Source organism: Choloepus didactylus, chromosome 3 (genome assembly GCF_015220235.1).
Source record: "Choloepus didactylus isolate mChoDid1 chromosome 3, mChoDid1.pri, whole genome shotgun sequence".
NCBI classification, from domain to species: Eukaryota; Metazoa; Chordata; class Mammalia; order Pilosa; family Megalonychidae; genus Choloepus; species Choloepus didactylus.
The window spans coordinates 91,516,731-91,537,045 of NC_051309.1; the positions used below are offsets into that span (position 1 = coordinate 91,516,731).

At 37.7% G+C, this 20,315-nt stretch overlaps 1 pseudogene; it reads left to right on the plus strand.

The window, feature by feature from the left end:
- Positions 1–14,089: 14,089 nt before the first annotated feature.
- Positions 14,090–15,046, plus strand: LOC119530345 (annotated as a pseudogene).
- Positions 15,047–20,315: the final 5,269 nt, after the last annotated feature.

A 20,315-nucleotide genomic window follows, 5' to 3' on the forward strand; every position in this document is an offset into this window, starting at 1 on the left:
CAATTTCTGAATCACATTACCAACCTGAGAATGGAAGAGGTATTGTTCTAGTTTGCTAATGCTGCCATTAAGCAAAATACCAGAGATGGATTAGCTTTTATAAAAGGGGGTTTATTTGGTTACAGTTACAGTCTTAAGGCCATAAAGTGTCCAAGGTATCACATCAACAATTGGGTACCTTCACTGGAGGATGGCCAATGGTGTCTGGAAAACCTCTGCAGCTGGGAAGGTACGTGGCTGGCATCTGCTCCGGAGTTCTGGTTTCAAAATGGCTTTCTTCCAGGATGTTCCTCTCTAGGCTGCAGCTCCTATTCAAAATGTCACTCTCAGTTGCTCTTGGGGCATTTGTCCTCTCTTAGCTTCTCTGGAGGAAAAGTCTGCTTTCAACGGCCATCTTCAAACTGTCTCTCATCTGCAGCTTCTGTGCTTTCTTCAAAGTGTCCTCTTGGTTGTAGCAAGCTTGCTTCTTCTGTCTGAGCTTATATAGTTCTCCTGTAAACTAATCAAAGCTGATGCTGAATGGGTGGGGCCATACCTCAATGGAAATTATCCAGTGAAAGATCTTGCCCACAGTTAAGTGATCACATCTCCATGGAAACATCTAATCCAAAGTCTCCAACCCAACCAATGCCAATATGATTCCTGCCCATACAAGACTACGTCAAAGATAATGGCATTTTGGGGAACATAATACATCCAACCCAGCATGGGTATGGACCCTCAAAGAAATACTGAGCATCTTCACTTCCTATTCTTTACATCATTTCCCTGGGTTATCACATCCACTGTTTTAACTTCTTCTGTTGTCTCTATGCTTATTAATTTGCAAACCACTTATGCACGATTTACAAAATATCACTACAATATCTAGAAAATGAGTTCAATAGCTATTACTCAAATTCAGGTAGACTTCTAGGATTTCTGTCCAGTCTCAGGAGGAAGCCCACCTTGAATAGGTATAAAGCAGGTTCTAATCCTGCAGTTGAAGGGAACTGGCAGGAACCAGAAGGCACATCAGGACTCTGGTCAGGCAGGTTGGTTTTCAGTGTAAGACTATAGTGCTGGGGACAGCCTAGGAAGAGTACAGAATGGTGGCAGGCAAGAGTCTAATATGGATGGGAGGGGTTGGGAATTAGAAAAACTTTGGCTTGGAGTCTATATTCAGGGCTTATTCTTTTTTTTTTTTTTTTTTTTAATTGAAATTTTTTTTTTTATTGAGATATATTCACATACCACGCAGTCATACAAAACAAATCGTACTTTCGATTGTTTACAGTACCATTACATAGTGGTACATTCATCACCTAAATCAATCCCTGACACCTTCATTAGCACACACACAAAAATAACAAGAATAATAATTAGAGTGAAAAAGAGCAATTGAAGTAAAAAAGAACACTGGGTACCTTTGTCTGTTTGTTTCCTTCCCCTATTTTTCTACTCATCCATCCATAAACTAGACAAAGTGGAGTGTGGTCCCTATGGCTTTCCCAATCCCATTGACACCCCTCATAAGCTACATTTTTATACAACTGTCTTCGAGATTCATGGGTTCTGGGTTGCAGTTTGACAGTTTCAGGTATCCACCACCAGCTACCCCAATTCTTTAGAACCTAAAAAGGGTTGTCTAAAGTGTGCGTAAGAGTGCCCACCAGAGTGACCTCTCGGCTCCTTTTGGAATCTCTCTGCCACTGAAGCTTATTTCATTTCAGGGCTTATTCTTGGTATAACAAGTATCAGCTCTGGTTGGAAGTGTAACTTTATTATAATCTGAAAGTATTATGAATGTTTAAAGATAGGCTTTGTGCACTTCTGTTGTAAGTGATAAATTAGGTTGAATTAGATTGAATTAGCTAATCCCCAAAGTATTTGCCCAACTATACAAGTCTATAATTCTATGATTATTCAAGAATATAATTAATAACTTAAATGAAGATAGAGATTTTGTCTGTTTTCCCCCATTAATTCAACACCTAGAATAGTACTTTTTAATGCAATTTTATTAAGATATATTCACACACCATATAATCCATCCAAAGTGAATAAACAGTGGCTCACAGTATCATCATATGGTTGTGTGCTCATTGCCACAATCAATTTTAGAACATTTTCATTACTCCAAAATAAAGAAAAAAATAAAAATAAAAATAAAAAAGAACACCTCAAGGATTTCATACTCATTACCCCCCTATTATTTATACATATATTTTGTCTTTATTTTATTAGTCATCTGCCCATACACTGGATAAAGGGAGTGTCAGTAACAAGGTTTTCACAAGCACATGGTCACACAATAAAAGCTATACACTAATACAGTTGTCATCAAGGATCAAGTCTACTGATTACAGTCCAACAGATTCAGGTCCTTCCTTCTAGCTATTCTAATACACTAGAAACTAAAAAGGAATATCTACATAATACATAATAGTAACCTCCAGAATGACCTCTTGACTTTCTTTGAAATCTCTTAGCCACTGAAACTTTATTTTGTTTCATTTCCTTTCCCTCTTGTGGTCAAGAAGGCATTGTCAATCCCATGATTCCAGGGCCAGGCTCATCCCTGGGAGGCATGTCCCATGTTTCCAGGGAGACTTATACCTCTTGGAGTCATGCCCCATGTAGTGGGGAGGCAGTGAGTTTATTTACAGAGTTGGCTTAAAGAGAGAGGCCACATCTGAGCAACAAAAGAGGCTCTCTGGGGGGTGACTCTTAGGCATAATTACTTGCAGGCCCAGCTTTGCAATTGCAGAAATAAGTTTCATGAAGGCAAGCCTCAAGAGTGAGGGCTTGGCTTAATCAATTGTGAATCCTTAGTGCCTGAGAGACTATCAGGAATTCCCCAGGTAGGGAAGTTTAATAGTTCTACGTTTTTCCCCAGTCCCTTATGTAGACTTTGCAATCATTTTTTTATTTTCTGCCCCAAATACTCTGGAATGTATCTGGGTATTACATTAACTTGTACAGAATAATAGGGTTTCATTCCCTATTCTAGGTTCCATGTATTTAGGTAGTTTAAATAAACTGACCAGATGGGTTAAATGAGATAATGTGCTGCAATAAATTTAACTTTTGGACCAAATAAACATGTCTTCCTTTGGTCTCACACTGAAGTTGAAGTTTTAAAATACAGACAATATCATCCTTTACCCTGCTGCATTCTGATTTACCTTGGTGCTAACCAGGTCTGTTTCATTCATATCTCTAATTGGAGTCTGATCTCTTATTCAACTACTTTAACAGCTGCTGTATGGAGTAATGCTGACTTTCAGGGTGCAGAATTCTGACACTGGTCTCGGGTGTCACACAGATACCCAATCCTAGAACCATACTTTGCACAAAGTAAATATTTGTTGTATTTCAAAGAGTGTTGCACTTGGGAAAAAAAAAGTTGTCTATTCCCTTCTCCCTCCTTCCTTTCTTCTCTCTTCTGTCTCTCTCACTCTAAATTAAAGAATAAGATTTAACAGTATTTTTGCAGGATATGACATGAGAGGGGAATTATCAGATTTGACTGGTAATCTGTAGAATTTCTTAACTGTTATAAGGAAACTGTGATAGAGATCCATCGAAGACAGTTCTAATGCTAATTTCCATACAGGTTTGATTTCAATTTACTGGAATGCCTCTTTATCCTATGTTAAGGGAAGAAAGGTAGTAGAGTCCTAAGACCCAGTGTTTTTATTTTAATATTTTAATTCATTTTAATTTTCAAAAATCAGGCCTTTGCCAAGTACCATTCTGTGGAATGCTTTTATCATGTTATGGCATAATATGAGAAATTTCCTTAGAATAAGCAATTCAAATAGGAAGCTGAGAGATTCAAGTTGTCTTTTTCAGAGCTGAAATCATTGTACTTGTTGGTATTGTCAAATTGTAAGACCACATTATATCACTAGGTGGCGTGAGTTGCAAATTGAAAGGTAATAGTATTTCCAGATATGAAGTATAATAGCTGAATATACCTGTATACTGGCTTATTTTTGTGTGCACTGTTTTAATCTTGGAAACTCTCACTTGGGGTAATTTGAATTTTTGTTTGGGTCTTTAATTATGAAATATGTATAGTAAAATAGAAAGCAAGCATCAAGCACTTTAAGAAGAATTAAAGAAAAGAATAATATTTTTCCTTAATTGAAGTCATTGGATATTGAGTTAAAACATTAGGAAGCATAAAAGGTTAAGTAAAGTTAGCCCCAGCAAAACCTCTAAGTGGTGGATCAACTTCTCTCTCTAGTGTCCGCTATGATTTAAAATGCATGGTTCTCTACTTTGCCCATTCTCTTTTGGAAAGCCCCTTCTCTCATCTGCTGCTGTTTTTGCCATCCCCAGCTGCTCTACACTCACTGCTGGGGACATTCACCAAACCCATTTTGCTTGGTACATTCATCAAAACAGGCCTATTCTGTGTCTCACTTTCTTGGCATCAGAACTTTGAGTTCTTTCTCTATTTTGGTGAACCAAGAAACAAACCCATGCCCGTGCATTATTAGGGGATAAAGGATTAATGGGAAAACTAGCTTATCTGTGTTTCATTTTATTACTCCTCTCTTAGGTGAATGAGTTTTTATAAAGGCTCTATTGATCAATATCTGAGCAGAAAATTGAAAGTATACTCAACAGGGTAACTGGAGAGGATTTAGTGAAGGGACCGTTTACAAAGGAAAGGTTAAGGGAAACCAAGTTGTAGGAAATCACTGTGGGACTATCTACAGAGGAAGGCTATTACCTATTACCCCTTCCCAAGAAGTAGGGCCTCTCACAAGGAGCTATGGGTGTAAGTAGAAGAATGCAGACACTACAAACTTTCAGGCTGCTGGTGATGTTGGTGTTGGTGTTGGTGTGTGTGTGTATGTGTGTGTATGGGGGTGTGGGGAGCAAGGATTAAATTTTTTTCCCTTTTGTCTGGGAGACAACCAGAAGCCAGAGGACAAGTGAGCCTGAGGATACAGTACAGAGATTGACCTCTCAGGACACAGAACAGGGGAGAGAAATTGGAAGTGAATCTGGAGGGGCAAATGAGAATATTCAGCACAGGGGATCTCTGAAAACAGTATTTCTGTTTTTTTTCTAGATGGACCTCCAAGGAGGGGATTTCAGCTAACCAGGCATGTCAATATTCTACAAATATACTTTGGTTTGAACTACAATTGATAAAAAAAATCACCTAGATAATATCTATTTATTGGTGATTGCCTTTGTACATCAACAGATAACTAGGTAGTTTAACAGGATATTTGATCCCCAAAGGAGAGCTCTTGCAAGTGGTTTCTCCCATCTTTTTAGTGGTTCATGGTATATCTAAGAACATAATTCTCCATCCTCCCTTCTTCTAAATAAAAAGGCCTTGGGAATGCAAATGTAAACACAAGCACAAATTATTTAACATGCAGCTTCAGTAATACCAGTTTTAGTACAATATGCCCCAATTTTTTGCTAAAGAAAGAAACTGTCAGGCTGGAATTCATTATATTTATAATATATATGTTATTAATATGTAATATATAAAAATATTGATCCAGGCAATTTCTATTGTGCTAACTTAAACTTGTTCAGGTGGCAGAGTTGTAGTTTGAACCCCCTTCTAGGCAAAATAGTTTTGGCACTTTTACACTGAGGAAAAGAACTCAGGCCATGGGAGGTACTGAGAAGCAGAGAGAAACATACTCTGGAGCTCTTCAGGTTTGAGTTGGAGCATTCCACAAAGAATTGAACCCAAGCACAGTTCAATATTCTTCTTAGAATAGTTCTGGTCTACTGGCTTTTAAATTAAAATAATTAAAACACAAAGTAGATTTTCTTGTTTCCTTTTCCCTGGCCAGGATTGTTTTTCTATGAGAAAAGAGTGACATGTCTCAAGAGAATCTGGTTGCAAAGATTTAGAAATGCTTTACCATCCCAGACTGCTTACTAGTGCTTACTAGTTTACAGAATTTTCCTGGTACTTAGCACCAGGTTGCTAAACATCTGGTATAAAACGGGACCATCCTTGGTGCTCCTGTTTTTTTTTTTTTTTTTTTTTACTTTAAACCCTCTCTAGGAAAACTCTTGTAAACCCATCACTTCAGCTATGAAGTATATACAATGACCGTCAGTTAAAATATAGTTCTTACATTCAGACCTGTTTCATAACCGAATTTTCTGATCCTCTTTTTAGCTTATATCACTATAGTCTACTTATGAGTTATTTTACATGCCGTCTTCTTCCTTACTGCTTAGTAATTCACTAAGTTCCATTTACTTCTTTAATACTGGTTAAACACAGTTTCTCCTCTCCGTACTCTTTGTCTCATGGACCATCTGTTCGGGTCATGCTGAATTATCTGCTCTTCTTCAAACCAGCCTAAGTCTCTTATGCCATTGAATGTACTGATGTCTCCATCCCTTCATTTTATCTGCTTTAATGAGTTAGCTCAAGTGCCAATTCCTCTGTGATGTAAAGCCATGCCTGATTCCCTCAGGTAAACTTAGCACTTCTTTTTCTTAGTCCCTATTGTACCACGTACATATTTCCAATATATTATTGCCATTGTTGCTGCACTGTCTCTTACCTGTCTCTCTAGAATCCTGAAACTGTTTGAGAGTTGGAACTTTGTCTTAGTATCTCAGTATCTCTAATACACGTAACCAGCATCCAATAAATGTTGAATTACTGAGTAAATAATTAAATGTTTATAGGCCCATCCCCTTGGCATGGAAATGAAACACATAACTTCTACTTACATTTCATTGGTAAGACCTTGTCAAATGGCCTTACCTGACTAAGGGGACTTTGGGAAAAATAGTCCAGCTGTAGACCCAGCTTTGGTGAATAGCTAGCCAGTCTGCCATAGGAACTATGTTATTATTAGAATACAAATTTGGAAATATTTTGTTTCTTTTGAATAGAAGTTTTTTTTTTATCACTATATTGGTGATAATCCTGATCATTCTTTTTGCCTTAAAATGTTTTTATCTGATATTAATATAGCCACCCAAGAGTTCTTTTGAGTAATTTTTACTGTTACATGCTTTTTAGTATTAAACATTTTATAGCTTATATTGACCATTTAGATGTATCTTGTATAGAACATCTAGCTGAACACCTTTTAAAAAATCCAGCATGACAATCTTTCTTTAATGGTAAATTTAAACCCTTTATATTTAATGTTAATTTATGATATATATGGATTTAATTCCTTTATCTAATTTTAATTCTTCTATTTGTCCTTTTTATATTATTCTTTTCTCTTTTCTATTTTTTGTTGAATAGATCAAGATTTTGAAAATTCCATTTGCCCTTCAACTGGAGTGTTCACATCATCACTCTCCTAGTTAATGCTAAACTGTATTCCAGAATATTTTTATGCATTTATACTTCCATCAGCAGTTATTAAATATCCTTTGCTTTAAATTCTCACCAACACTTAATATTATTGGTCTTTATTACTTTTGACATTCCGATAGGCATTAAATGATATCTCAGTATGGCTTTACTTTGCATTTATCTGATTACCAGTGAGGCTGATCATCTTTTCATATATTTATTGGCCAGTAGGATGCCCCTTTTCTAAAATATCCATTTACATCTCAAGCCCATTTTTCTTTTAGGTAGTTTCTTTCTTTTACATCAATGAGGAGGGATTTTTTTGTCTTTCCTATACTAGTCTTTTGTCAATTATTTGTGTTACAAATGTATTTTTCTCCTTCATGGCTCATTTTTTTCCCTTTCTATGAGGTCTTTTGATGAACAGAATTCTTAATTTTAATGTGGTTATGTTTACCATTCTTTCCTTTATGGTTACTGAATTTTGTACCTGTTTTAAAATAGCTTTCTCTCCCCTGAAATCTGGAAGAAATTTTTCTATATTTTATTTTAAAAGCTTTATAGTTTTACTTTTCTCACAGTTCTTTAAATCATTTGGAATTGATGTCTGTGTGTGGCATGAGGCAGACCCTCCTTTTTATTATGGGGATATCCATTACCCTAGAAGTATTTATTTATGAGCCCTATACTTTCCCTCAATTTGAAACAACACTTCTGTCATACATCACATATTTATGTATGTGTGCCTGTTTCTGGATAATCTTTTTGGTACTATTGGTCTATTTGTCCATCTATGCACCATTACTAAATAATCATATTTACTCTAGCTTTATAAAAAATGTTGCTGTCTTGTGGCAAATTCCTTTCTAATCCACCCAATGTGACCTTAAGGTTCAAGGCTCTAGGTTCCAGGAATCGGCATATGGCCTCAGGGTAGTAGTAAAAAATACAGTAATAATTCATCATACTGTATTTTTGTTTCTTTTTAATTTTGTGGCCTGTTGGGAATTCCCTTACTTTCTGGATCCTTAGCTATGTATTTAAAAGAATCTTTATTGCCGATCATTCAACATTTGTCTGTAATTTGTTTTAGAAGGATTTTTCTGGCTATATACTCTCCACATTGCTGGAAAACACTTTATCAATTTGGCAAAGAGCATTCCTAAATTTTAAGAGAAATATTAATTTAACATTTTTGAGTGCATGTGACTAGAGAGAGAAGGATGGGACAGAGAAGTTTAGTTTTATGACTTATTCCCAACATCATGCAATCAATTATTCTCAGATTTTGATAGGATCTACCAATTAATGTAGCATGTCTAACATGGAGTATATTCATAGTGATACTTAGTAGCCAACTATGGCATTTTGGTTTTCTGTAAGAAATACTCAAATTGTTTTTGGTTGGCTAACTGTTGTTAATATCTTGGAAGATAACATTTTTGTAATTTTTAATTTTGAAATAAATTCAAACTTACAGTAACAGTTGCAAAAATAATACAAACCCCATACACAGAACTCCAGCATACCCCAACCCCCCTCCACTGATACCCCGATCTACCAACTTTAATATTTTGTTTCTTTTCCCTCTCTATCATCCATCATCTATTGCTCTGTCTTCTGAACATATGAGAGCAAGTTGCACACATCCTTGAACAAATAATATAATTCACATATACATTTCCTATGAACAAGAGTATTCATTTATGTAATCACATTAAGTGTAGTTAAGTTCAAGAAATTTAACATTGATATAAATCTTACATTCTATATTTCATTTTTTTCTTATGCCCCAATTGTATCCTTTTGAGCCTTTTCTCCTCTACTCTTAGATCTCATCCAGGATCATCTGTGGCATTTAATTGTCATTATCTATTTAGACTGTCATTTTTTCAATTGTGGAAACATATATACAGCATGAATCTTCCCATTCCAACCCCTCCCAAGCATTCCATTTAGTGGGATTAATCACATTCACGATGTTGCAATGCCATCAGCTTCCCACCATCCATTACTAGAAATTTCCCTTCACCCCAAACAGAAACCCTATACTCATTTCTTATTAACTCCCCATTGCCCCTCTCCCCACTTCTCATAACCCATACTCTACTTTTCATCTCTATGATCATATTCTCTGATACTTTCTTTGTGTTTACTTGTGGGGCTTAAATTTAACATCTTAAGTCTGTAACAATCTTGTTTTCTTTGATACCAACTTAACTTCAATAGGACACATAAACTATGTTCCTATACTCCTCCATTCCCCCACCTTTATGTAGTTCTTGACAGAAATTATGTATCTTACGTTGAGTCCAAAACCACTGATTTATCATTACACTTTATGTATTTCAGATCCTGTAGGAAGTAAATAGTGGAGTTACAAATAAAAAATACAGTAGTATTGGTATTTATATTTACCATGTGATCTTTACTGGAAATCTTTATTTCTTCATGTGGTTTCAGTCAATTGTTTAGTGTCCCTTCCTTTCAGCCTGCACAGTTCCCTTTAGCATTTCTTATAGGACTGATCTACCAGTGATGAAGTCCCTCAGCTTTTTATTATCCAGGAATGTTTTCATCTCCCCCTCATTTTTAACCTCCAGGTGTTTGTGAATTTTCTGTCTCTGATGGTTATTGACTTCTATTTGTATTCCATTTTGGCCAGAGAATGTGCTTTGAATAATTTCAATTTTTTTTTTTAAATTTATTGAGGCCTGTTTTATGTCCCAGCCTATGGTCTATTCTGGAGAAAGTTCCGTGATCACTAGAGAAGAATGTGTATCCTGGTGATTTGGGAAGTAATGTTCTATATATATCTGTTAAATTTCTCTCTCTCTCTCTCTCTCTCTCTCTCTCCTTTCTTTGTTTCTCTGTTGGTAGGGCTCCCTTTAGTATCTCAAGTAGGGCAGATCTTTTATTAGCAAAGTCTCTCAGCATTTGTTTGTCTGTGAAAAATTTAAGCTCTCCCTCAAATTTGAAGGAGAGTTTTGCTGGATAAAGTATTCTTGGTTGGAAATTTTTCTCTCTCAGAATTTTAAATATCTCATGCCACTGCCTTCTCACCTCCATGGTGGCCACTGAGTAGTCACTACTTAGTCTTATGTTGTTTCCTTTGTATGTGGTGAATTGCTTTTCTCTTGCTGCTTTCAGAACTTGCTCCTTCTCTTCAGCATTTGACAGTCTGATCAGAATATGTCTTGGAGTGGGTTTATTTGGATTTATTCTATTTGGAGTTCTCTGGGCATTTATATATTGTGTATTTATACTGTGTGGAAGGTTTAGGAAGTTTCACCCAACAATTTCTTTGAATGCTCTTTCTAGACCTTTACCCTTCTCTTTCCCTTCTGGGATACCAATGAGTCTTATATTTGGACATTTTATTTTATCTGTCATATCCCTGAGATCCATTTCGATTTTTTCAATTTTTTCCCCCATTCTGTCTTTTGTTCTTTCATTTTCCATTGTGTGGTTCTCAAGGTCACTGAGTCATTGTTCAGCTTCCTCTAGTCTTGGACTATGAGTATCCATAATCTTTTTAATTTGGTCAGCAGTTCCTTTTATTTCCATAAGATCATCTATTTTTTTATTTACTTTTGCAGTTTCTTCTTTCTGCTTTTCTAGGGTCTTCTTCATGTCCTTTATATCCTGTGCCATGCTCTCATTGTTTGTTTTTAGTTCTTTGATTAATTGCTCCAATTACTGTGTCTCCTCTGATTTTTTGATATAGGTGTTTGGGTTAGGGTTATCTGTATCATCTGTTTTTTTCATATGCTTTAAAATTTTCTGTTGTTTTTGGCCTCTTGGCATTTGCTTAACTTGATAGGGTTCTTTTAGGATATAAAGGATTATTCAGACACCAATCTCTAATTTGTCAGATGTATGGCTTGGTGGCATACACTTTCTCTAACTAACCAGCATCCACGAGTCACCTATTCTCCTCAAGTCAGTTCTCCCCAACTTTGTCTTTGTGGTGTGTGGGGGTCTGGTTCTTGTGGGGTCCAGTTGGTGCACCAAGTTTGGGTGTGTTCTTGGTGCCATCTGCCCTGACCGTGGGGTGTGTGTCTGAGCGGTTAGGGAGGCAGGGCAGCTTTAATAATCAAACTTCCCAGGTGTTCCTGGAGATTAAAGGCTGTTGCAAGAGTCTAAACCTTCATTTCAGTCTCGCCACAGATTGTTTCTGCCGCTAACCCGCAAGTCCTTGGTATTGGCGTAGGGTCCCTGGGATTTCTGGATGGATTCCTCTTCCCAGCCGTGCTCTTCCAGGACCTCTGCTGAGGGAAGGCTGTGCTATGTCACAAGTGTGCACCGTCCCTCAAGGGAAGCCCTGGGCTGCAAGGCCGTGCAGAGGCATTCCCAGCCTGCTGTAAAGATGGTTGAATGGGGCGTGTTAATTTCCCCCTTTTCGCACAGCTCCGCCTTCCCAGCTCTGGAATAATTAGCTGTGGGTACGCTAAAGGCTGTTGTCCACGCCTGACACTGTGGTGTGTGTGCGTGCCGCTGGAAATACCCCCGTCACACTGGGTTTCTTGATGAGGCTCTGGGCTGTGGCCCTGGTGCCAGGCAGGAGTGTTGGGAAGATGGCTGCAAGGGGCATGGTTTTTTTCCCCTTTTGGCTAACCTCTGCCTGCCTCATTCTGAGACAATTAGCAGCAGGTGCACGAAAGGCTATCTTCCACACCAGATATTGAGGTGTTCACACAGCCCGTTCCTGCTGCACTTCACTGTGCAGTTTTTGCTGCTTTATCTGCAGCCACTTTTGGGTTTTTTTAAGCAAGAACTCATCCGCCTCTAAATGCCAACCCTCGGTTTCCCCACACCGCTGCGTGGCTGCTGGATATTAAGTGGCTTACTCACTTGTTTCAGAATGCAGACTCCCAGTTTCACCAAGTTCACAGTCCTTGTGAATTTAGCAGACCTTGTCCAGCTGGTGCATCACTGGAAGTGGTGTTATGGGTCCCTTTCTGGCTTTTATCTAATATTTTTCACAGAGGTGTTTTTTTGCCCTGCCTCTCCTAGCCGCCATCTTAGGTTCTCCCTGATAACTTTTTTTAAACAAACATTTATATAATCCTTGCTATGTGCCAGACACTATTCTAAATACTTTGTGAAATTTTCTCATTTAATATTCATACAACTCTATGACATAGGCAGTGTTATAGCCAATGGATTAACTGATACATGGAATAATTGATTAGGTTGCCTAAGGTCAACAGCTGGTAAGTGGTAGAGCAGGGATTTGAATCCAGACAGACTGGTTCCAGAGTCAGTGCCCTTTCAGCTCATGCATCCTTTTCCAGGGTTTTCTGTCTCCTACAGGTGATAGAAGTCTTAATGATTAAACATGATAGTAAACCCTGAGGAGAGAAATAATAAATCATATAAAATTATTTCACTGCCTATATTTTACATGAATTACAGTAATTTAGCAGTGAGGCTTCAAATGTAAACATGATTTAGAAGTGGATTAAAGCATGTTCGCATTATATTTTATTCATTCAACATTTTTGAATGCCTATTATGTGGCAAGCGTTTTGCTATATGCTAAGGTTAAAAATATGAATAGGTCATTTATCCATTCTCTCAAGCAGTTTAAATTCTCAAGCAGTTTAAAGTCTAGAGAAAGTTCATCAAAATGGCAGAAGTGGGTTTCTTAAATCATTAAAAAGAGGTGCATGTCTGTAGGAAATTTCTTTGATAGGCATGGTTGGGATTGGAAAGAGTAAGAGAAAAAAGTAAATCTGTAAAAGAAAGAAAGCATGAAGATGGATTACTTGTTTTGCCCATTGGCTGACTTGTTCCAATTTTACTGTTCTAGTGACATATTTCCATATTTCTAGTACAGTGCCCAGGGTATTTCTTTTTCCTCTACTTTGGACACTGCAGATAAGATGTGGGTGTGATAGATTATGTTAGTTTCAGGGAAATTGCTGAGAAAGGCAAAAAAAGAGGGCACAACTCAGAGTTTCCTGTAAAGTGAAGCAGGGAAAGCAAAAGGCAGAGTGTTCTTAGGTAACAGAGCAAAGGACTGTCTCCTCCATGTGGAACATGTTTGCTCTGACTGCGCATTCCAGTTGTATTACCTCTTTCTGGTGACTTGAATGATTTGCATTTGGGTATGTTTCACGACCTCATTCTCATAATTATAAAATAAAATCAAAACCAAAACAAAATCAGCTAAACAAAATAGCAACATCTGAAGCTGACAGTAAAATTACTATCAATAATAAGATTCTCTGCGTTTTTAGCTAATTGGCTTAATTGCAAATTTTATCTTTTTGTATCTTTGTGAACACTTTTAAATCGCATTAATACTGCCTGAAGAATACGCAAATATGCTTCTGATATAGAGTTGACTCTACTTTTCCACATTCAGTAATAATAGTTTTTTGGGTTCTTCCTCTAGTAGCAGAGGGAGTTCTGTACTATACTTTCTGTTCATTCCTTTTCACCTGCTCCCTTTACTACCAGTACCATGTGGAGGACCATTAAGTAAATGATACTCTGGCAAGATAAAATATTTATGAAAATTGTCTTAGGAGAACAGCATCATTTGGGATTATAATGATTTTATTGATTCCGTACTAAAGAAAGTGTGTCTTTGCATTTATTATATGACATATTAAGAACCACACAGAAAAAAATTAGATAAATGGAGAAGAGAATTAGGCTAAAGCTTGGAAGAAAATATGTATTAAAATAACAAATCAGAAGGGGATTTGAGCAACAAGATTTATAGGTAAGATAAGCAGCATATTAATAATCAGGGAAGCTAACAGAACGTCTAGTATGCATCATTATAAAAGCGTATCACTCTGCAGGTTTCCGCTAGCTTTGGGTGGTGGCTGCCGCTGGGTTTCGGCTGCCCGTGCGCTGAGAGCCAGGCAGCGTGGACAGCAGCCCCGGCGCCCCGCGCCCCACCGCGCCCCGCGCCCGGTGCTCCCCTCCTCAGCGCCTGATCGCTGCTGCCGCCGCAGCCCAGCTAGCTGCCCAGATACAGGACATCAAGTGTGTGGTGGTGGGAGACGGCTGTTCGTGGGGGTTTACCCCATCAGCCCTAAGCCATTAATGAATATGTCTGGAATACATTGTGCTGCCGGGACTTGATGAAGCGCTTCGCTATAGCCCTTGCCTTAAAAGCTTATGGTGATGTGTGAAGATTGGAGCTGGAGGAGGTGGCTGATGAATACAGATGAACCAGTAGCTGTAGGTAAAACTTGCCTACTGATCAGTTACACAACCAATGCATTTCCTGGAAAATATATTCCTACTGTCTTTGACAACTGTTCTGCCAATGTTATGGTAGATGGAAAACCGGTGAATCTGGGCTTATGGGATACAGCCCGACAAGAAGGTTATGACCGATTACGCCCCCTCTCCTATGGGCAAACAGATGTATTCTTAATTTGCTTTTCCCTTGTGAGTCCTGCATCATTTGAAAATGTTCGTGCAAAGTGGTATCCAGAGGTGCGACACCATTGTTCCAACACACCCATCATCCTAGTGGGAACGAAACTTGATCTTAGGGATGATAAAGACACGATTGAGGAACTGAAGGAGAAGAAGCTGACTCCCATCACCTATCCCCAGGGTTTAGCCATGGCGCAGGAGACCGGTGCTATAAAATACCTGGAGTGCTCGGCTCTCACACAGCGGGGCCTCAAGACAGCATTCGATGAAGCGATCAGAGCAGTCCTCTGCCCAGCCCCTGTCAAGAAGAGGAAGAGAAAAGGCCTGCTGCTGTAGATGTCAGAGCCCCTGGTTCTTTACTCTGCCTCACTTGGAACCTTTGTACACTTTGCTCAGAAATGGTGGAGACTTCGCACTTGATGCCAAGTTTTTGTTGCAGATTAGTTTTTCCATAAGACCATTTTGAACCAATCAGTAATTTCAAGGTTTTGTTTAAAGTGTAAGAGTTCAAACTTTCACATTAAAATTTAGCCCTAAATGACAAAAAAAAAAAAAAAAAAAAAAAGGCATATCAAAGGGCTGGGGAAACCATCCCACTTGGAGCTTGGTGTATGATTCTGAACTTTAACAGGAATGGTAAAGAAACATCCATAAAGACAGCCATGGTGATAGATCTATGGGTCATAGCTCATTGTGGAGACTTAAAAAAAATGAGGTCAGTGTTGGTTCTTGAAGAGGAAATGAAAAGTGAACATGACTAATGCAGATGAAATTTGGAGTGTGGAGAAAGTATACGAAAGAAAACTCTTCAAGGATATAATAGTTCAAAAGCAAGAGGGCATGAAATAGAACAAGGAAGAGGCTGACATTTAAAAGAATGTTATTAAAAGAGTGCAATTCAGGTGTGGAAATAATGGCCAGAGGTGACCATGGAATTTTCTATTTGGAAAGAAGGAGTTTATTAGATACTTCAGTAAAATCATGGAACAAATTGGTGGATGTTGTGTGACCTGGATGTACTTTTATGAAGGGCTTCTATTTTATATTTTGGAGGATATTTATAGATAGTTTGCTCTGGGATAAAAGAGTATATCTCTTGGGCAGTTGATGGCATGTAATATACGGCATTTAATTCATTGCTGAGAGACAGTCAATCAATTGTTGCATATGTAAAATTATATTTTGAAGTTTTTACGTATAAGGACATTTATATGCCAGCATAAAACCTGTCAGTGGAGAAAGTTATCTTTTACTAACTATATAATAAATAAAATGACATACATAATAATAAGGGTCACTCAAGTAAATCTGAGAGGAGACCACAGGTTGGTTTATTCCAATTCAGTATTTTCTTCACTAAATGGAAGTAGATGACCTGTACATGAAACTTGTATTTCCCTGAGCAGTAGTAGTACAACATTAAAAAATGTCCTTATGTTAATTACAGTAAATTATGTTTTTTTCCTCCCCTCAATTTTCCATTACCTGCTATTTTAGTATTCCCAGTACCACTCATATCACTTCTACACATTTCTGGGTATATCCCCCTGGGTGTCTTCTGTAATCTCACAAATATATCCTTTTTAACTCTTGCTAAATATGTAAAGATGCTTTACTAATTGCTTCTGGTGTCCACAAGTCTCCTGGTAGGCAAAGCCACTGGGCACCACCACCAAGTGCCAGCACTGCCCTTGGATGTTCTAAAGCAATGCAGTGCTATGTGGGCACATCAGCTGCATTCAACTGTCCCCTACAGAGGTGGGAGTGTTTTTGTGTGTGCATGTGCATGTGCGCATATGTGTTAAATATGACTAGGACCTAGCTATAGCTCACTGGGTGAGGGCAGTTGGCTTATGAGAAACCCTGTGCTCTCTCCTTGCCAGTAACTTAGGTTTTGCTATTGGACCATATCATCTAATTCTTAGGCTGTATTACTTAACCAGTAGGCATTTCAGTCCTGACTGCAAATAGATTTCTATTATTCCCCTTCTTCACTCCCTTACCCCAAGTCTTTCAGAAAAAATTGGATATGTCTGAAGTCCAAAAATGAACCATTCAGTTATGAACTGGGGCCTCTGACTGTGTGAGGAAACATAAAAAGGAGGAGATGTTGGAGGGAGAGAAATAGATGGAGAAAAAGAAAAAAAATAGTAATAAAGCAAAGATTAAAAGCAAACAGCAAACGAGCCTCTTATTTTATTTCTCCCTTGCTCCACACCTGGCCTTTCATTAATTCCATAACTTTTTGATGTTTCTTACTTTAATATTCAACAACTTTTCTCTTCTATCCACATCAAAGTCTGATATTTCTCATCAGATAGAATCAATTATATTCCACTAAAATCTTTATATTTTGCATGTTAGATAGTAGATGCAATTTCATGGTTAAAGGAAATTCAGTTTTAAGCACAATGAATACGTTATAGGCTTCCACGTTGATTATCTTTTTTTATTTGTGAGAGAGTGCCGAAAGTGCATTCCCTTGGTTGCTGAAGAGAAAGAGATTCTTTCTGTTGCTCTGTCCAATTCTCTTTACTCTCTGCCTTATGCCATAATATTTTTGTTGGTGCATATTTCTTTTGCCTGGAATTCTGCTGAGGAAGTATCCCTCCCCGAAGTCTCTGGTTATGTTATTATAATATAATTTTCCATGGTACAAACTTTTTTTTTTCCTGGAATGTAAATTGCCGTTTTAGCCCAGTTGATCAGATCATTCTTGCAGTGACTGGATATTTCAGTAACATCCACAAGGCTTATGAGTCACTAATACTGGAAGAGCCTGACTGTGTGGACTTCTGTTCCTTGGATTCTGGAGGGCATGGCTGTACAACTTCACAGGACAAGGTGAGGCAGTCTGCAGATGACAGGACACTGGGCAATTGCCAAGGCTAGAGCTGCTCTTGGTTCTAAAAGAGTAGAAATATATTTTCAGATGCCGATGACCTTAGCTTTCAGGGTCAGCAATGTCTGTAAATCACAAATTAAGAAAGTTATTGCGCGTTTTTCTTGTCATCACTCAAACCTGTGGGAGATTTTAGTGTGGTCCATTTAAGAAATTGAGATAATTGTAGATCCACATGCAGTTACAAGCAACAATACACAGAGATCTCTGTCTTATTTTAAAATAACTTCATAACCAACCTACTGAGTTATGAAGTGGTGCCTGATTGTGGTTTTGATTTACATTCCCCTAAAGGCTAATGATATAGAGCATCTTTTCATGTGCTTATTGGTCATTTGTATCTTCTTGGGAGAAATGTCTATTCAAGTCATTTGCCTGTATTTTAATTTGGCTGTCTTTTAGTTATTGAGTTATAGGAGTTCTTTTTGTGTTCTGGATATTAAACTCTTCAGATGTATGATTTCCACATACTTCTCCCATTCTATAAGTTGTCTTTTCATTTTCTTGATAATGACTTTTAAGGCACAAAAGCTTTAAATTTTGATGAAGTCCAGTTTATCTATTTTTTCTTTTGTAGCTCATGCTTTTGGTGTAAAGTCAAAGAAATCATTGCCTAACACAGAGTTCTGAAGAAGTTTCCCTATGATGTCTTCTAGGAGTTTTATAGTTTTGTTCTTATATAGTTAGGTTCTTATATTTAGGTCGTTGATCCATTTTGAGTTAAGTTTTGTATTTGGTGTGAGCTGGGGGTCCATTTTCATTCTTTTGTGTGTGAATATCTAGTTGTCCAAGCCAGCACCATTTGTCAAAGAAACTATCCTTCCCCTATTGAATGAATTTGCAACCCTTGTTGAAAATCACTTGACCATAGACATTTGGATTTATTTCTGAACTCTCAATACTATTCCATTGTTTTTTTGTCTATCCTTATGCCAGAACTGCACTGTTTTGATTACTGTGGCTTTGCAGTAAGCGTTAAAATTGGAGAGTGAGAGTTCTCCAATTTTGTTGCTGTTTTTCAAAATGTTTTGACTATTCAGGAGCCTATGCCACTTCTTATTAATTTGGTGATTTGCTTTTCCATTTCTGTAAGATAGAATGCTGGAATTTGAATCAAGATTGTGTTGAATCTGTAAATCATTTGGGTAGTTTGACATCTTAATAATAGTGAATCTTCCAGTCCATGAACATGTGATTTTTTCCATTTATTTAGGTCTTCTTTAATTTCTTTCAGCACTGTATTGTAGTTCTCAGTGTACAAGTCTTTTACATTCTTGGTTAAATCTATTCCTAAACATCTTAGATGCCCTTTATTATGAGGAAGTACCTTTCTATTCCTAGTTTTGAGAGTTTTTGTCAAGAAAGGGTGCTAGATTTTTCAAATGCCTCTCTTTTTTTGCATAAATTGAGATGATCATGTAGTTTTTCCCTTCGTTTATTAATTTTGTGTATTACATTGAATGATTTTTCCTGTGGAATAAATCTCACTTAGTTGTGCTCTTGGATTTGGTTTGCTAGCATTTTGTTGAGGATTTTTGCATTCATACCCATAAGGGATATTAGTTTATAATTTTTCTTTTCTTGTGATGTCTTTAACTGGTTTCGGTATTAGGGTGATGCTGGCTTCATAGAATGAGTTGGGAAGTGTTATTCCCTCTTCAGTTGTTTGGAAGAATTTGAGGATTGGTGTTAATTTCTTGAGTGTTTGGTAAAATTAATCAGTGAAGCCATCTGGTCTTGTACTTTTCTTTTTTGGGAGATTTTGATTACTGATTTCAATCTCTACATCCTGAGCAAGTTCTAGGACCAGTGACACAGAGGTGAACATCTTGGATCAGTCCTTCATGTTGCCACCCCAGGGGGTGCTACAGCATTCATGTGCTCCAATATGCACACGAGGGTTACTCTGCTACCTCTGGAGCCTGGGACTAGGGACCCACAGTGGGAGCATGGACTTGTGTCACACTGAGCTGGGGAAGGGGTGGGGAAAGGGCTAGTAAAGGGTCCATGAAGTTTTCTTATTGTTTTTAAGTTGCCTTGTCTTGATTCAGCACTCACCCCATAAATGCAACCCTTTAGCTCTTTTTTAGAGATCTGAGAAAATTTGTTCTGCCAGTTTCTACTAGTTTTTCAGTGTTGTTGTGGTAAGTTGGAACCTGGAAGTTTCTCACTCTGCTGTCTTGTGGATATCACTCCCCTGAAGCTACTTTTTAAAATTATTGTTTTTATTAATGAAGTTTTTTTTTTTCTTATTACTGTGGTATTTTTCTTCATTTTCATGGTGGTGTTGACATTCAGTTCAATGTTATTCTTTTTTTAATGGATTAGTGGTTGTGGTGGGCTGAATAGTGGCCCTCCAAAGATATCCACATCCTCATCCCTGCATCCTGTGAATGATACCTAATGTGCAAATGGGACTTTGCATGTGTGATTAAATTAAGGATCTTGAGATGGGAAGATCGTTCTGCATTATCTGGGTGAACCTTAAATACAAGCCCAAGTGTCTATAAGATGGAGGTGGAGGTAAATTGACAACTGAAGTGGGAGATGTGACAACAAAATCAACAGGTTGAGTGATGTGAATAAGTAGTCATGAGCTAAGTAATGTAGGTGGCCTTTAGAAGCTAGAAAAGACAAGAAAATGGATTCTCCAGTAGCGTTTTCAGAAGGAACCAGCTCTGCTTTCACCTTGACATTAGTCCA